This window comes from Pteronotus mesoamericanus, unplaced genomic scaffold, assembly GCF_021234165.1.
Source record: "Pteronotus mesoamericanus isolate MK-2021 breed Mesoamerican mustached bat unplaced genomic scaffold, CSHL_Meso_final contig_20, whole genome shotgun sequence".
Classification (NCBI taxonomy): Eukaryota; Metazoa; Chordata; class Mammalia; order Chiroptera; family Mormoopidae; genus Pteronotus; species Pteronotus mesoamericanus.
Genome location: NW_026555085.1, coordinates 95,498,151 through 95,515,216, shown reverse-complemented (window position 1 = coordinate 95,515,216; position 17,066 = coordinate 95,498,151). Strand labels below are relative to the sequence as shown.

The 17,066-nt window shown below is 38.8% G+C and overlaps 1 protein-coding gene across 2 annotated transcripts in view; it reads right to left on the bottom strand.

The window, feature by feature from the left end:
• ESR1 (estrogen receptor 1) overlaps nt 1-17,066 on the bottom strand; it is a 236,558-nt gene that overhangs the window by 184,579 nt on the left and 34,913 nt on the right. The gene's annotated exons all lie outside the window — the stretch shown is intronic.

The following is a 17,066-nucleotide window of genomic DNA, read 5'->3' as shown; positions in this document are numbered from 1 at the left end:
TATATTTCAAGTGACAAATTTGGTGCAGTTACCTTTTTGAAATCTACTCTCTATGTATTAATAATTCCATGCCAATCCAAATTCCCATCTTGAAGTGGCAATTATAAAGATTATTATAAAGTTTTTTTTGTAATTTACTACAAAATGCTAGTCTAGTTTGGAAGCAGAACTCACCCTTTGAAAATGTCCTCCTAGAAAGAGACTATATTTTTGGTATCACTATCAAAGATATAGCAAGATGGAAGAGGGCCTATTTAGACTCACCCCCACTGTAAGAAAATGCCTACTCCAATAATTTATATGTCGAACAGGTTTGAATTTAAAAATTGTTTGCCTCTAATTTCATAGCATCAAAGTTAAATATGACATTTTTCCTTTTTGAAAGTATATTTTAATTAAGGGGAGTCTCATTACAATTTTTGCGGAAAGAAATAACAGCAAAATAAAAGAGGAAAATTCATTTATTCCAGGAATTTTGAGTCTCTGCTATATGCAAGAAGCTGTATACTAGAAATATGAAGAGATGCAAGGATACACTATCTCTGCTCTCTAAAGCTCAACATTCTTCACAGGTAAAGAAGTGTAAGTAAGGGATAGACAGCCATAGAGATATTTGCAAAACTCGGACTTTCTTCTTTTCGTTATGTAGTAGAAATGTTAACTAATTTTCAGGTGCTGGTAGTGAGAAAAAAAATCTATGTTTAAAAAGTAAAGGGTAAAGATCAATTTAGAAGACAAGTAATGAAATGTTAAGGTGCTTGCTCTACTTAGCTTCCAGAAAGCTGTCCCAGAGGAAACTTCAAAAGAGCCAATAGGGGGTGGTAATGATAATGGCCCTTTACAGAGCACCTGCAGTAAATTACGCCTGATCTCTAATTACCACATCAGTCTAGCAAGGTGGGAGTCACTGTGCCATTTCTAACTGAGGAAATGGAAGACTGGAGCCATCAGGGGTGGTAGATAACAATGGGGTGTCTCACAATGCTCTTCCCGTCTCTGGATTAGCCCCCTAGACAGGCTGACCCACCGGGATCACTCCTGAAACGTGGCTTTGCCTCCTGATGACAGCCAGCTGGTTCAGGGGTATGTCTTTGACCAAAGCTGAGTCAATTGAGTCCTTCCCTAATATCTGGTAACTGGAAGAACGTCCCTGGGTGTTAGGTGTGGTGGGAGTTGCAAGCCCTGCTGCCCACCTCTGGGAAAATGCAGGTTTATGGAGAGCGTGAAGCTGGCACACAGACAGGATGGCGGCAAGGCTGGGTTCCTGACACGCTCGGAGTCGCTGGGCCCATGGTCACCGAGGTCTGGCCTCACCCCCAGCCAAGACACTCAAGTGTCCTTCCACCGCAATTCACTCCCCAGCCCACCTCCCCCTCCCCCAAAACTAGTTTGAATTGTATTTTGGTCACTTGAAACGAGAAGTCCTAATACGTCAAATAATTTTTCTAAGACTACACAGTTGATATGCGTACTCATGGTAACTAATATTTCTGTGGCAATTTATAGTTTATAAAGCAAATATTCATGTGATAATCATTTTTTATTAGCTACATTTTCTAAATTGTGGCAAAATATGATCCAGGTTAAAAATGCAAAAATACTTGGTGGAAATGCAGACTGGTGCAGCCACAGTGGAAAGCAGTATGGAGATACCTCAAAAACTTAAAAATGGATCTGCCTTTTGACCCAGTAATCCCACTTCTGGGAATATATGTGAAGGAACCCAAAACACTAATTTGAAAGAACATAAGCTCCCCTATGTCCATTGCAGCATCATTTACAATCGCCAAAATACAGAAGCAGCCCAAGTGTCCAGCAATAGATGAGTAGATAAAACAACTATGGGTCATTTACACAATGGAATACTACTCAGCCATAAAAAAGAAGAAAATTATACCCTTTGCAATGGTATGGATGGACCTGAAGAACATTATGCTAAGTGAAATAAGCCAGTCAGAGAAAGACAAATACCATATTATTTCACTCATATGTGGAATCTAACAAACAAACTGAACTATCAAGCAAAACAGAGACGGACTCATAGATGGAGGACAGATGACAGCTTGTGGTGGAGGAGAGGTTGGTGGGGAAAGATTGAGCAAAAAAGGAAAAGGACTCATGGACATGGACAACAGGGTGGGGATTGCTGGGGGCATGGAGGGTAAAAGGGGACTTAATGGTAATGGGAAAAATATAATAAAGATTATATATGTGAAGAAATGCAAAAACTCATTGAGGGTAAAGAATAGTTGTTCTATTGTCTATATCATAAGTCATGAAAGTTGAAAATACAGGTGAAAGAAAGAAAAAAGGAAAAGTTAATGGACATGACCCCTCCTGAATCTATTGACATATAAGTAGGTACAAAGCAGATAACCTAATAATGACTGCTCTTGTAAAGATTTTTGTAGAAGAAAGCTACTGGCCCTGGCCAGGTGGCTTATTTGATTGGAGCATCATCCCATACACCCAAAGGTTGCGGGTTCAATGTCCAGACAGGGCACATACCTAGGTTTTGGGTTCAATCCCCAGTTGCAGTTCATATAGAGGACAACCAATCTATGTTTCTCTCCCCCCCCCCACCCCGTATCCCCACTCTCCCTCTATCCCTCTCTCTCTAAAATCAATAAACATATCCTGAGGTGAGGATTAAAAAAAGAATGTTATTGAAATCTGACTCAAATACCTTTTTATAATAGTTCACACCACTTAATTGGTTTGAGAAAAGGAACAAATCTCCACCAAGTCTTGCAGAAATAAATCAATCTGATCTGTTATGTCTTAGTAAATGATTCAGTCTTTAATTTCTATTCCTTTCATTTCAAATATACTATGAAGTTTTAAATGACTTCATACCATGAACTATAAATCACAGCAGTCCCTAATCCACTTATGGTTTTAAGCAAAAAGGGTGGTCCTAAGCTGATTGGTACAAGGTGTGATTGTGGTCTTGTATCTATTTAAAATTCAAAGCTAAACTCCTTAAGGGGAAAAATAAAATGATTGCAAGTCATCTATTAATTCACAAATCAAACACTAAAACAGACAGGAATGGATCAAGGAGCAAACTGGTAGGCCAGGACACGTCTCAGATTCATCCCCCAGTCCTGTTGTTCAGGAGGCCAAGTATGTCATTTCATTTTTTTCTCAAGCATCAGCCTCACTGTTTTTCCAATCATTCAGACAACATCTCAGGATCACCCCCTTCCTCTCCCAGAAAACCCCACCTGTTACGAATCACTGCCAGCTCTACTCCAGAATCAGCTACCGCCTGTTCTTGGGCAAAGCAGTCTTCCAACGTGGTGAGGGCAGGCCCCATATCAGCTGCCAGGCTGCATCCTTGAGGTTCCATATTGTTCCCCAATTACATCCACCTTTCTTTACTTCTCACCTTGCCGATTTCAACAGTTTCCTGACTCCAACCTATTTCACCACACACAGACGCAAACTATACAAGAGCAAAGAGGTTCACCTAATAATAGTAGCAGTAATGGTAGCATTTTAAAAGAGCTTCCTTGTCAAAGAGGTGAAACAAAGGGCTCTAAAACAAACTGAAGGGCCTCAAAAACTAAAATTAATGTAGATAAAAGAGTTTCGCCATTATGAGAATTAAGTGAAAAAAAAGTCTCTATAAAGAAAATCACTGAGTCACTCATTTGACACTCTTCTAACAGATAATGCAACAAAAATACTCTGTCTCTGCCCTGAGGAAGGAAGAAACAGCTCTTCCTGGGGACTCATTATCACAGGAAATGGCCTACACCATTGCCCTTGACCTGGGGCAGCCAGGAGCTACTAATACAGAGCTCAGAACCCCCTGGGACTTCAGACAGTTCATCCCAGAAGACTAGAGTGTCAGCTCCTTGTCTCTGGGAAATTTTCTCTCCCAAGGTCCTCTTAACGGTATAGATTTAGTTTTTGTTAACAAAAAAAAAAAAGAAAAGGAAGAAGAATCACAGTGATTTAGCCCATTACTGTCAAAGATAATTCTTAGCTGTCTATTTTTCCAGCTGTTTCAAGAGGACTTTTCTTCACTTTATCCAACTATTTTCAGAATGAAAATACCAAATTTCTATATGAAGAAGCAGGAGCAAATGAATCACCGGAGTTCATGTCATCGGTCACTTTTGGTGCCATTGGCACAGGGAGTTATGGCAAAGAGCAAATGATCAAGGTGAAGATCAAGTATTACCTCCAGATGTTTCAACAAACGTATGCCGCCCCTATGCACAGCATGCTATTCACATGCATGCAGCCCTCGCAGCCAACCTAAGATGCAAAGCATTTGAAAGCACCACTCCTTTCATGAAAATTTGCTGTCAGGCTGTATTTTCTCAATCAAGGGATGCTGAAGACCAGTACAACCATTGTTATATCCTCAAATTTTACCCTCTTTCAAAGTGATCCTTATTCTTGAAAGGTCTGGGAAATGTTGACTGCATAGTCCAGGCCTTAGCCAAAAGGGTAAGACACCAAGAGGGGGGAAAAACACATTCCAACTCAAAGCCTCAGAAAGGTCACGGCTATCCAGCCATATTCAAACCAAAGCTGAAAAACTCTTACTAATTATAGTCTTCTTGAGTGACTAAATGTTAAGATTTTGAATGAGTGGGGACATCCCTTGGGAAAACAAAGGAGACTTTTCTATGTTGTGGGACTTCGGAAATATAAGAAGGAAGTTGAGAGCTGCGACTTTTGGACATCAGAATTGCAATTTCTTATTTCAATAGGATTTCAGGCTTATTCCCATGCAACTGTAATCAACAACCTAATACACCCAAGTCTCTCCCATAAGGCTGGCTCTTCCTCCCTGGGGTGCGTCATTAGGGTAAACAATCACTGCCTGGCTGCAGGGCTGAAATATTTCATCTTTGCTGGTTAGGCCAGTTGACCTAAAGATCTGGACTCCCAATGATATCATTAACACAAAGCCTTTCACCTCCTCAGCTCTAGACCCTCAACCACTCAGAAGGAACAATACTTGACTGGCCTCTGCTACGAAATATCCACCTGATGCAACTTCACTTGGGCTTATGAATAAGAAGATAAATGCTGCACTTGAGTGTGAACTTGTCCTCTTGCAGAGAATAAAGACTTTTTTAAAGTATGAAGACATGCTAGACACAGAACAACCTGTCTCCACCAAGGAAAGAGTAAAGAAAAGATGAGTGTGACGTGAATCAATTGCAACATGAATTTTAAGATAATTTTTTATTACACAAGTAGAAGATGCTTCTTGTGAAAAAATAAAAATGGAAATAAGCAAATGAAATAAAATTCAGCTATAGTGCTATGACTCAGAGATAGTCACTGTTAATATTTTGTACAATGAATTTCTACATTCTGTATATACTTCATCCCCTCTAAATCTGTGTGTGAATATGTATACTTCTGTATGCATCCATGTGTGTGGGTATGCACTCACACACACATGCACACACAAACACACACACATACACACAAAAAAGAACATGTTTTCAAGAAACCTTTGCCTCTAATTCAAACTCTTTCACCTGTCTCAGAAAAAGTGGCTACCTAAGAAGCATTTTATGAGCATTATATGGTAGATAGGGCCCTTCACAGCGCTTGTATTTCTAACAAAAATGGATCCAGAATTAGGACCATGACTCTGCAGCCCTTACTTGGCTCAGTAAGATGACACGAGAACAAAGACAGGGGTCCCTCAGCCTCAAAGGTGAACTAGCACACACCTTGCCCCTCCAGATCTTCTCTTGGATTTGCAATAAGTCAGCAAGGGACGCAGCCATGTCAGGTGGCAGAGAAAAAGAACCCATTTCTGAGACCTGAATTCATATATTGCTGGTATCTCACACGTTTTCACCGCTTGCATCAATAGTGCCAACCGGAAGATGAAGTATTAGAGAGGAAGGATAGGGGAGGAAGTCGAAATGCTTCAAAGCACCTTGTATGCTGTTGATGAAAGCTGACAAAACCATTTTCTTTCTTCTCTCAGATCAGGTTTACTGCCATAATTTCAAAAATTGAAGGGTGTTTCTAAGTTTATATTCTACTAATGGTCCATGTTATGGGGAAGTTTATGTCAACTCTTAGAATCGTAAGTCTCTAGCCGTTTTTTAAATCCTTTCATACATAACTCATAAAATTAAAACTGGAGGCGGGGGTGATCAAGTAAATTGCAAACATAAAAATTATGGAGTCTAAGCTGAGCATACCTAAATATGTTTTAGCTTGGGATCAACTATTTTCTTCCACATCAAATATCAAACACATCTACCTCCATAATAGCTATGGTATATATCATTACAGAGGAACATTTCTAGATTTTTATTAACATCACTCCTATATCAAACTTCAAAAATAAGTTGAAATAACACATTACTCACATCCTGAAAACAAAGTATTGTCAACCTCTGGATATATAACAGACATGTTGCTAATGACAGCATTGCTGATGTTATATAAAACATGTTTTTAAAGTATATCACAAAGAGTAAAGAAAACCACACTCTTCTAAAATGTGATGGTAATGAATGCTCTGCAGTATTGAACATGCAGAAGTGAGCGGCACACCAAGAACAAATCACAGGGCACTTACAATGAAGTGGAGCTGTCAGCCTTGGTCCCTTGCACAGATACCAATGTAAACACTGTCCCCCCATAATGTCCTCACCTTTACTCCACAGCACTGTACCTGCTCCTCCCAGTCAACTCAGAACATGACCTTACCCCTTCAGACTGCTTTGAGGCATCTCTTGTAGTGCTGAGCTTAACCCTTCCATGGTTTAGTTTGTATTCACAACCTTTAATGCACGTATAACAACCTTTCCATTTATGCACAAGATGGGTCCTTAATTGGATTTGGGGGTTTGCATTTCTCCCAGCGCTAAAATAAAATGGCCATTCAATCACTATCTGTTGCATGGGGAAAAAAAGCTGCTGTAAGTCCCTGAGCTGATAGAGTTGGCCATCTTCGGGGTGCAGGGGGTTGGGGGGCATGGTAACTGGGACATGGAGGTCAGTCTGCAGGTGTGTACATGAGTACTGAAGAGAGTGCAACGAGGAAAACTAAAGCAGAGTCTGGTGAAGTCTGGCTGGATGGTGAGAAGGGGAAAGAATGGCATGGACCAGAACACACAGGCAGAGGACAAGCAAGTCCACGAGGGGTGGGTGAGGACGTGGAGTAAGTTAGCTGGATGAGAAGGGAGGCACGGTGCATGATGAGGCAGAGAGGACGGGCAAGCACGGGGCTGGTCCGCAGGAGCGGGAAGGTGTACTTGGAGTAATGAGCATGCTAGCAGTCAGAAAAAATAAATAAAATAAAGTAAAATAAAATAAGTAACTCTGAAGTGTGAAAGGAACAAAATAATTATGAATCCTGGTTACCTGATGAACTATAATTTATCTTCTCTTGTGTATAAAGAAAACATCATTCACATCACTTAATGAATTACAGTAAAGTGGTACATCCCTTCTTTTAAATCATTGTGTTTATACTTGAATCATTAAAAAAGTCATACCAATAAATGCAAGCTAGCCACCCAGCCCTGGGCTATGATTTAAGAATTTCTCTCTACTCATTCAGTCTATGCTTCCTAATCCACGACTTTGAAGCTGTGAAATAGACCAGGTAAAGATGATACCTGTTTGGATAAAATTTAAAACCCCTATTTTTTTTTCAAAGGAAATAGGGAGAATAGTACTTATTGCAGAGCGAAATTATAATTTAATAATTAAATTGTTTTCTTTGTTCCTTTATATCTTAGCAACTGAAAAGATAAAATCACTTTTTATTTCAGCGAAAGGAAGATGATAATGTGGGGAAAATAATAGGAATACTTTCCAGACTACAGTGTCTCTTTCTCAATTGAAGCATTTCTTTCCTTTAAAAGTATCACATCTGCTCTATAACTCACACATGAGTGGAAAATTAACATTACAGCAAGAAAAAGGTTTACAAAGTGGATAATAGATTTATGAAATAGATTTTTCCTGTACATTGTTATTGTTCAGTCAAAAAGCCAGGCAACCAAGTTATAGCACGGCCTGTATGCATAGTTCTGAAATAGTAAAGTACAATGTAGAGTTCAGAAATGAGCAGCCTACATCTCAAAGTATACTTTTCTTTGAATGAGTGAAACAGGCCATTCTCTCTTTAAAAGATAAAGCACTTTAAAGGTATGGACTGCAGCTTTCTATGAAGAAGAGAGACATTCAGGCAGATTAGGCCATAGGCCACCATTGGCAGGTTTTGTAAAGAGCACATTATTTTGAGGGCTAGTTGGTGCCCTTTGAAAATGTGCCCATTAAAGGCTATTTATAATTTTTGTGCAAAATTATTGCCACTCATAAATAGGACTTTCTAATGGAATTGTTGATAAGCTTAAGCATTATATATGGGTTCATACTCTACCACTTTAATGGAGACAGTCAATGCTTTGACGGGGGCAGTGCCACTTAGTAGGGAAATTGGAAATTGAATTTCAATCAGACAAACAAAAAAATGAAGAAGAATGCTTGAAGTGGTAGCATAAAAACACCAGCGATTAAAAACATTTGGAACCTTTGCTTACCCTTCAAAGGCATTTGTTGCCATGGTTTTTAAAGGCCTCTGAAAGCTTCAGCTGTGTCCACAAGAGCTGCCAAGAAATGGCGATTCTATACTGATTTCATTTGTTAGGTGCATTTTGTCTTAATTATCCCTAAGATAAAGATGACTTGGCCAAAGGCAAATTTAAAAGAAGAAGAAGAAGAAGAGGAAGAACAACCACGGTCATTTCACAGGGGGAAAGGCTATGGTTTTGTGTTTCTGAGCCCTTCTTCAAATGCAAGCATGTACGTGTGCACACACATCTCACTTGAGTCCTTGGCATTAAAGGGTAAGACGCACTTAACATTGATAATGAGGATGGCCTTCTTATATGGAAGGAGGTGTTTAGGTCTTGAATTTCAGACGATGCATTTTTTTTTCTCTCATGGGAACCAGAAGCCAAACATCTAACAGATTTAACAATCCCTAGGAGTCAGGCCTTCCTTTTAAAAAGTTTCATTATAAATGTTCTCTTGTGAACATTACATGAGAACTCATATGTGTGCACACTGAGCTCTTCTGCCTTCTGACCTCAATAGTCTTATTTCTCTATTAGACAACATGTGTGTTTCCACAAGACAAGAAGTAAAAAATAGAAGGAGAAATAATAGATGGGTTGGGCCAGCTCTGGATCAGAAAAGATGTCTGTGGACTTCTACAGTATGAATAATTTGAAAAAATCATGAAAAATGCTGTTTCTCTTGCCATTTATTATTTGTACAGCTCAACATGTGGGTACCAGCATGTTCTCTCTTAAATCATTAAGTTCCTGGAGACCAGTATTTGGCCCTGTTGGGGTAACTTGTGATTTTCCTGTTTAGAAGGGCATTAAATGGACACCTTTAATAATAAAAGCATTTCTTAATATGATGTTGATAAGATTCAGGGAACTCATATTATTATGAGAAGGAAGGGGAAGTTTGTAGAGTTACTTCTCCATTATTAAAAAAGAACAACCTCAAGAAAGTATTTAAACCATTTTTTTTCACCAAGTTTCTTTAAAACAAATTGAGGAAATCAACTCACCTCCTCCACCCTGATTCTGTTTCTGTACCTGCTGGATAGTCCTATCTCAGTGTCCAACTATCATGTCAAATCCAGTATGTCTATAATTGAACTAATTTAACTGACCTTGATTTTCCCAGTTCAGGTGATGATACCATCATTCTCCCTCTGTTTTTGAACCTCTTTAACTCCTTTATTTTCCAGATATCTCATATTTAATCATCTCCAAGTACTATAGATTCTTTCATTATAATACCCTTCATCTTATTCCCTTTTTCCAATTTCACAAATACCAAAAAGCCCAGATTTTTAGTATGTCTAAGATATTTGCACATCAGCCAAATTAGCCTTCATGCTTCCAGTCTCTCCCTTCTCTTGTGTTTCTTATATGCCTCTGGCAGGTTAACGTTCATTAAAGGTTGTTTTGTTGCATATCTCCCATGACTGAAAAAACATAACAGTTTTGTGTTGACTAAAGCAAACTTTTACTCGTCTTCCCTTCATCCTGTCATTTATTCATTGAGTGACTCCTATAATTTAAGGTCTTGATTTGGGCCTTACCTTTGAGATGCCCCCACTCAGCAGAGGAAAGATATATATACAAATACCTGCAATGCTAGACAACAGGAACAAAGTAATATGATGGGCCATGGGAGAGGGAGAAGCCTTGCTTTCACATCAGAGAAGGTCTGATGACCATCACTTCTGACTAGGAAAGAAGAAATTTTACTGGTAACTCTGGAAAGAAATTCCCAGCCAAGAAATGGAATGGTCATATTTGAGTAACAGCAAGTAGCCCAGTATAAAGAGTCTACTTCAGAAGTAGAAACAGTGACTTTCAAACTGGAAAGACAGTCTAGAGAAAGACTGAGGAAACCTTTGAATGCCTGTCTAAGGATTATTCCACAGGTCATGGAAGTTATGAAAGGATTCTGTACAAAGTATTGACAAGATTGATAGTTTGCTTGAAGAACATTAGTAAACTGACAGTGAGCAGAATGGGTTGAAAGAAGGAAAAACAATGAAGCAAATGACTTAAATGAAGGTGAAGACAAAAGGGAAAATTAAATTATTGGGCAATCCTGGTGAAAGGTAATGGGGCTGACTCTAGTGAGAATTGGGTGGAGAAGCAGTTAAGAGACACACTCAACGGAACTATACAATGGACAGCCCCATTGATAAGCACAAAGATAAAGATACTGACTCCAAGGTGTTAAGTTTGGATGCCTGAGGCAATGGTGTGGTAACTGATATAAACAGGAGTCAGGAGAAGTAGCTGGTGTCAGGTGGAGACACACAGGAGCCACTCCAAAGCAAAGTGGGGGCAGGAGATAGGCAGAGAGATATTTGCATAGCTGTAACACTTCAGGTCTTAAGTGTTGTTTCTTAGGGCTGCCATAACAAGTACCACAAATGAGTAACTTAAAACAGCATAAATTACTGTCTCACAGTTCTGGAGGCTAAAAGTCTGAAATCAAGGTGTCCGCAGGGCCACACTCCCTCTAAAACCTGAGGAGAAGAACCCCACCTTGCCTCTTTCTGCTCACTCTCTCTCTCCATCATCTCCTGGCAATCTCCTCTCTGTGTCCAAATTTCCCTCTTCTCTGGGGATATTAGTCCTATTGGATTAAGAGCCCACCCTGCTCTAGCATGACTTCATCTTAATTACATCTGTAATGACACTATTTCTACATTCTGAGGTACTGGGAGTTAGGACTTGAATATATTTGGAGGAGAGAGGGGGATACAATTCCACCCATAAACAGATATGTATGACATTGCCTAGGACACTGGCAGAGAAGGAAAGGAGAGAGTGAAAGGAGCAGAGATGCAGACACTGGGGGTGCCTACGTTTAGAGAACCAAAGAGGGTACATAGAGAGGTAGAGAGGGGACCATAAGCCCTCTGTTCTCTCATGGCTGATTTACTCAGTTTCCACTGAACATATCTTGGTTTATGCTACTTCACATTTCTGGAATTCTTTTCCAAACTCCTTATTGCCTATGAAAACCTTGTATTTCTTTCCAGGTTTATATCAAATATCCCACTTGTTTTAATGCTTGTCTGGCCAACCTTACCCAGTGAAATTTCTCCCTTTTCTGAGGTCCTCCAGTAGGTTTTATCTACTATTCTTTTGACCACTTGCCACATTCTACTATTTATCAGCGATGTGCTCAACATCACCACAAGCAGTGGCACTATAGCAACAAACAATACAGACCAGGCCAGAAGGCAGCCCTCACTCAGCTCATATGCAAGTTTGGACAGGGATATGGAGAGGTGGCACCTGGTGCAGAAAGACAACAATCAACCAAATAAATAAGTCAGAGACCTTTATTAAGCATTTAAGGGCTTTAAAGAACAAAATAAAACAGGGTGATATAGTATAAACAAACTAAGGTCAAAGGTCTGTAGGGTTACTTTTGGCAGAGTAATTAGGGAAGATTCCCTGAGAATGTGCTCTTGGACAGAGATATGAATAACAAGAAGACAGCCAAGATGCGGGTGTTGCAAGCAAAAGCAAAAGGGGAACCACATACATGAAGGTCCTGAAGAAAGAACAGGTTTGATGTGGTGGGGGAAGAGGAAGAAGGCCAGTGTGGCTAGATTACTGTGAATGAGGTTGGTTGGGGAGAAGTAAGCAAGGGTAAGATCATATAGAGTATTTTACCATATAAAAGAATCTGAACTTTAAGTACAGTGAGAGTTTTAAGTGTAAGACTGTATGACTTGAATAACATACCTAAAAGATCTCTCCTGCCACTGAATGGAGCCCAAACTATAGAGGGGCAAGTGTGGAACATGGAGACCAAAGACTTAGTATTTTTGTGTGCATGTATTGCCAGGATCTCAATCCTTGACTGTATCTCTGAGAGGACTCCAGAGATAAAATAGCTATGTAATGAGAGAGGAGCCTCCACTTGTCCCATCCTCTGGCCTTTCCATTTATAATGTACATGTCAAGCCAGAAGGTGACTAGAAATGGGAAACTAAGCATAAAAATTAATCCATCATGGCCCTGGGCAGGTGGTTCAGTTTGTTGGGGCACTGTCCTGCACACCAAAAGGTTGCACATTCGATTCCTTGTCAGGGCAGGGAGATACCCAGGTTGCGGGTTTGACCCATGGTCAGGGCGCACGTGGGAGGCAATCAGCTGATGTTTCTCTCTCACATCATTGTTTCTGTCTTTCTCTCTCCCTCTCTTTCCTTCTCTCCCTCTCAAAATCAATAAACGTATCCTCTGATGAGGATAAAAAAAGAAAGACTAATCCATTCTGGGTGAACAAGAATGAGCCCCTAAGCATAAAAGAGCTAAACTCTCTTTTAATAGAGCTCTACAAAGCGAATGGAGCCAGGTGAATGGGCCTAAATTTCTTCAGAAAGTCAGTCTCTGCTCACCCTCACAGCTGTTGAAGGAGCTATCCAGGGTGCTGGACTGTCTCACCCTGATGCTTTCTAAGACCCGGTGGATCAGGCTGTCATTTATCCTTGTTGGACTTAAGGCCCCCACTACATTGAACTATAACCAGACTCTACCCTGAGACCATGTACTCCTGGACTTAGCTAACCTTTAAGCCAACACCTTGTCTGGGCCATGTCTATTTGATGTAATGTTGAGCATCTGTTTTTATACGCCTTAGAATATGAAGTGGCAGCATAGCAAGGGGAATATATATATATATATATATATGGGCTTGAGGCTCCCCATGCCTCATGACCATTTGAAATAATATATGAGAGAATTGGTGGGCTCAGTGGAGTCCTTACCTTGAAATAACACTCAAAGGTTGCACCTGGCCGCTGAACCAAATCTGCTTACATAACTCATCCAAGAGTGTCTGCCCACACCACCTCTTAAGAAACACAGCTTCTCTACCAACAATGATTAACAAATTCATAGACTATTTAATTTTACCCCTCTCCCTTAAGTGGGATCTTTGACATTGCTTTTAAAAAAAAAAAGTATGTTCAACTGAAGGCCATTACTCAAGTTCTTGAGGAATCAAGTTCGTACACCAAGTAGTGGATGAAAATTTATGTGCTTTCAAGTCAAACACTTTACCTCTTCAACTGAAACACTTAGAACACTAGAGTAATCTGATGGACACTCATTGCTAGCTCTTTTCTTAAGTAACAAGGAAAACAGGAAGAGCCATGGCATCTTCAGAACTTTCTACCTGCATGCCAGACCCTTCACTGCCCTTAAATAGGTTTGAGGGGCAGTGTAATTTATGAAGAGCCAAAGAAGCTCAGTAAAACATTTTAGCTGCAAGTTTCCAAGACTATGATGAGAAAATGGGACTAGAAACCATTAAACTTGCTCTAGCATTTCCCTTTTATATGCATGAACAAATCAAATACATGAAAATGTCATTAAATTAAAAAGCAAATAAGTAAATTTGTTTTTACATAGATTAAGAATGAATGCATGGCCCAGAAATATCTTTGCTTAATCTAATGGTAAATTATTTTTGTTAACTGAATCTTCATCTGAGGAATATATTTTTTATTGATTTTAGAGAGAGAGGAAGGGAAAGAGAGAGAGAAAGAGAGAGAGAGAGAAACATCAATCAGCTGTCCCCAGCATGCACCACAACCCCACAACCTAGGTATGTGCCCTGACTGGAGAGCAAACCCACAACCTTTGGGTGTATGGGATGATGGTCCAACCAACTGAGCCACCTGGCCAGGGCTATTTTTTGTTAATTTTTATCCAAACTGTATTTTACCTTCTGGACTTTGTTCATATGCTCATTCCTGTGACTAAACACTCATCACCTTCTTCATTGTGCTTACTTGGCCCATTCTCCAGGCCTAATTTTAAATCAGGAAACCTTCACAGAACCTGACGCCACTGCTTGCAGGACTGAGTGATATTTGGACTCCTGTAAGACCTTGCACTTGCCCTAATCCTGGCACCTGTCACATTGTAATTTAATTGCCAGTTTATTTATCCATCTCTCCCACTACTGTGAAGGGTCTCTGCCAGTAAGGATCATGAGTTTCCTATAATGGTATCTCTAAGGTCCTCCAAGATGCTTTGCCTAGTAGATGCAACTGATGGACACATATATGAATGAGTGAACTTAATTATCTTTAAGATCCCTCCCTGTCTCTCAAAGTTGAAGACTCTTCCTTGTTTCTAAGCTTCTTCCAGAACTGTGGATTCAATATCTATCTTATTTTTAAAACCTTATATAAGTGACTTCATGCCATGATAAATAAGTAGAAATTCAAAGTTTATGCAACTTTTGTACTACAACTTTATATAGTACAATTTATAGTACAATGAAATCCTACTATTTAGTCTACCTATACAAATGGAGGTAAAATATATTTTTTATCTATCAAAGAGTAAGCAGAATTTTTTTTAATATCTAAACTTGAGTTAATGCCATACCAATAAAATAGTTAATTTCATAAGCTCACATTTCCTTCATTGATTTTTATGTTGTTTTTTTCCTGTTTTCTGTCCTGATGCCTTAATTCTTGGAGACAATATTAAGTTTGATGTAAAGTTATTTAGTTCATCCCTAAATGCTTAAAAAATATGGTGAAAATAATCCATGAGAGTATTGCTATTGATACTTGGAGGAAAGTCATTTCTACTTTCAATCTTGGTAATTTTACATATATAACTGACATTTTCTTATAAGCATCTATTGTTTTTCTTATTTTTATGATATAGTAGTACTTTATACTGAGTTACTCTCTAATTATGTCATGAGAGCAAGGACCATTGCCTCCCCAGTAAATTTCCCAAATTCAAAATTTTGTGGGATTACAGACTGTGTCTTACCCATCTCTGATTTCACTCAGAACATCTAACACAGATCCAGAGTGAGTTCTCAATAAACATGTATAATCAACATTAGATTTAGAAACCATCTATTCTCTTTCCATACATTAAACCAAGGGTCAGCAATGTATGACCCACAGGCCAGTTCTGATCAGTTATCTCTTTTATATATAAAGTTTTATTATCACACACCATTTGTTTACATGTTGTCCATGGCTCCTTGCAGGCCACAATGCCAGAACTGAGTAGCTGCACCAGAGACTGTATGGCGTGCAAAGCCTAAAATAGTTACCATCTGATCCTTCACAGAAAAACTTTGCTGACTGATGCTCTAAATCATTTTTCCTGATGAGGTAATTCAGTCTCAGATAAATGACTTGTCCAATTTTGTAGTGACTTTATCCACTCACCCTACCTCTGTCAAATGAGTTTTCACTACCATAATAAATGTTTGGACAAAATAATGGTATTTTAGATTATATAAAATCAAATAAACAATAAAATTACAAATAAACATGACTGGCAAAAGACCTCAATGGGCTTATACTAAGTTAAACTAAAAGAGAGATATAATTTTTCTCAATTAAGATGGTATTAGCCAAATAATATGTTGTTATATACACATATATATTTATATATATGTATTTATATATGTGTATATATGTAAATATACATGCATATATGTGTATATAATAAATATATGTACAGATATAGGTGTATATATTTATTTATAAAAACAAAAATTTACTATCAGAAAATATCATTAATTTTATTAAAATTCAACAAAAAAAGACTAAGTCTTACAGCATTTTCTAAAAGATATAGAAAGTAATAATTGTCAAAAAATATTTTTATAGAGGACCAAGTTGACCTCATGTACTACTCTATTAGAGATGAACAGCTTTAAAAAAAAAGTCCATCCTACCATCAATGGAAGGAAAAATAAAGTGTGTATCACTCCCAGCCTTCATCCTGTATCAGGGCAGTGGAGAGCTTCAGCACAAAGTCCATGAGAATCATACAGAAATTCCATTGGAAATATACTTAGTATTTATATATAAACTTTGCTTACAATGGAAAAATAAAGGAAGAAACAGTACAAAAATGCTCTACTGTTAAGACAGAAAAGGTGATTCAGTCAGCCTAACCTGCTATCACACCCCATTCTATCAACAAAGGATCTTCAGCACAGATATTTTATGTAGTAAAAGTGATTGCTGTTTCCACCAGGGTATCCTCTAAATGCACCAATATAAACACTCCTGGAGTAGAAATAAAACACAGTTGGCAATATATCAGAGAAGCTGTAGTTGATAAACTATACAGCAAGAGAAGGATCAAGGCAGGCGGGCAAATGAAATATTGCAGGTAGATACTTAATTGTTTGGTACAGTACAAATAAGTACTTGACCCTACCTATGACAATTCACCAGTTACTGGGTCTTCTCATTTTAGCAAAAGGTCATGTCATCCATTCAGACAACACAGATGGAAGCAGAGCCAGAGAAGAATAAGTTCAATAGAATTGGTCTGGAGCAAAGATCAGAACAGACTACTCATCTGGACAAAGCCAAGGTGGAGTCATAATCATGTAGAGCCAATTAATATTACCCCATATTATATAAATCTAGTTGCTAGCAACACAGAAGTATCCACCTGCCAGCCCCTAGTCAGGGCACAGGCAACGTCTCT